At 66.3% G+C, this 1,901-nt stretch overlaps 1 long non-coding RNA gene across 1 annotated transcript in view; it reads left to right on the top strand.

The window, feature by feature from the left end:
• Positions 1 to 6: 6 nt before the first annotated feature.
• The window catches only part of LOC144739692 (uncharacterized), a 5,439-nt gene continuing 3,544 nt past the window's right edge, over positions 7 to 1,901 (top strand). Inside the window, exons 1-2 of the long non-coding RNA XR_013589489.1 lie at positions 7 to 127; positions 1,234 to 1,360. This is a non-coding gene — a long non-coding RNA (uncharacterized LOC144739692). The remainder of the gene's footprint in view (positions 128 to 1,233; positions 1,361 to 1,901) is intronic.

Below are 1,901 nucleotides of genomic sequence, written 5' to 3'. Positions count from 1 at the left end.
CCGCCACAACCGCCACCACCGCCACCACCGCCCACCCACTGCTGCCACTACCACCACCGCCGCCACCACCAGCAGCAGCAGCAGCATTCAGCCGACAGTGGCCAGCCCCAGCGGGGCACTTTCTGAGGTGGGTGAGTGAGTGGGGGGTGAGTGGGGGTGGGTGGGAGGGGTGGGTGGGTGGGTGGGTGAGTGGGTGGGTGGTGGTGGGGTGGGTGGTGTGGGTGGGTGGGTGGGTGGGTGGTGGGTGGGGTGAGTGGGTGGGTGGGTGGAGTGGGTGGTGGGTGGGCGGGTGGTGGGCGGGTGTGGGGTGGTGGGTGGGCGGTGGGGGCGGGTGGGTGGGCGGGTGGGCGGGTGGGGGGCGGGTGGGCGGTGTGGCGGGTGGGGTGGCGGGTGAGTGGGTGGGTGGCGGTTGGGAGGGTGAGGGTGGGTGGGTGAGTGGGTGGGTTGGGTGAGTGGGTGGTTGGGTGAGTGGGTGGTTGGGTGAGTGGGTGGTTGGGGGGGTTGAGTGGGTGGGTGGGTGAGTGGTGAGTGGGTGAGTTACTGGAGTGAGAGAGTGAGCACGTGGGTGAGCGTGTGGGGAGCGAGCGTGCGAGTGTGTGGGTGAGTGAGCGTGTGTGGGTGAGTGGGCGAGCGGGGCGAGCGTGTGTGGGGAGTGTGGGAGCGAGCGGGTGTGAGCGGGTGAGTGTGAGCGGGGTGAGTGTGAGCGGGTGAGCGAGCGGAGTGAGCGGCTGAGCGAGCGGCTGAGCGAGCGGCTGAAGCGAGCGGCTGAGCGAGCGGCTGAGCGAGCGGCTGAGCGAGCGGCTTGAGCGAGCGGGGGCTGAAGCGAGCGGCTGAGCGAGCGGCTGAGCGAGCGGCTGAGCGAGCGGCTGAGCGAGCGGCTGAACGAGCGGCTGAACGAGCGGCTGAACGAGGCGGGCGAGCGGCTGAGCGAGCGGGCTGAGCGAGCGGGTGAGCGAGCGGCTGGGCGAGCGGGGGGCGAGCGGCTGGGCGATCGGCTGGGCGAGCGGGCGGGCGAGCGGGCGGGCGAGCGGGCGGGCGAGCGGGCGGGCGAGCGGGCGGGCGAGCGGGCGGGCGAGCGGGCGGGCGAGCGATGCGGGGCGAGTGGCTGGGCGAGCGGGGCGAGCGGGGCGGGCGAGCGGCTGGGCGAGCGGGCGGGCGAGCGGGGCGGGCCGAGCGGGCGGGCGAGCGGGCGGGCGAGCGAGTGGGTGAGCGTGTGTGTGGTGGATGCTGCAGGTGGAGCGACTGCGCCGTGAGGAGCTGCAGTGCCGCGTGGAGCTGCTGGCAGCGCTGGACAAGCGCTACTGGGGACGCGGGCCCCCGTGTACGACTGTGTCGTGTGGCACGACGGCACCACCTGGAGGTGAGTAGCAGTAGTAGTGGTAGTAGTAGCAGCAGTAGTAGTAGTATTAGTAGTAGTAGCAGTAGTAGTAGTAGCAGCAGTAGTAGTAGTAGCAGTAGTAGCAGCAGTAGTAGTAGTAGCAGTAGAAGCAGCAGTAGTAGCAGCAGTAGTAGCAGCAGTAGTAGCAGCAGTAGTAGCAGCAGTAGTAGTAGTAGCAGTAGTAGCAGCAGCAGTAGAAGTAGTAGTAGCAGCAGTAGTAGTAGTATTAGTAGTAGTAGTAGCAGCAGTAGTAGTAGTAGCAGTAGTAGCAGCGAGTAGTAGTAGTAGCAGTAGAAGCAGCAGTAGCTGCAGCAGTAGAAGCAGCAGTAGCTGCAGCAGCAGCAGTAGTAGTAGTAGTAGCAGCAGTAGTAGCAGCAGTAGTAGCAGCAGTAGTAGCAGCAGTAGTAGCAGCAGCAGTAGTAGCAGCAGTAGTAGCAGCAGTAGTAGCAGCAGTAGCAGCAGCAGTAGTAGCAGCAGTAGTAGCAGCAGTAGTAGCAGCAGTAGTAGCAGCAGTAGTAGCACT

This window comes from Lampetra planeri, unplaced genomic scaffold, assembly GCF_965212315.1.
Source record: "Lampetra planeri unplaced genomic scaffold, kcLamPlan1.2.h2 scaffold_1658, whole genome shotgun sequence".
Lineage (NCBI taxonomy): Eukaryota > Metazoa > Chordata > Hyperoartia > Petromyzontiformes > Petromyzontidae > Lampetra > Lampetra planeri.
This window is presented reverse-complemented; position numbering and strand designations above follow the sequence as displayed.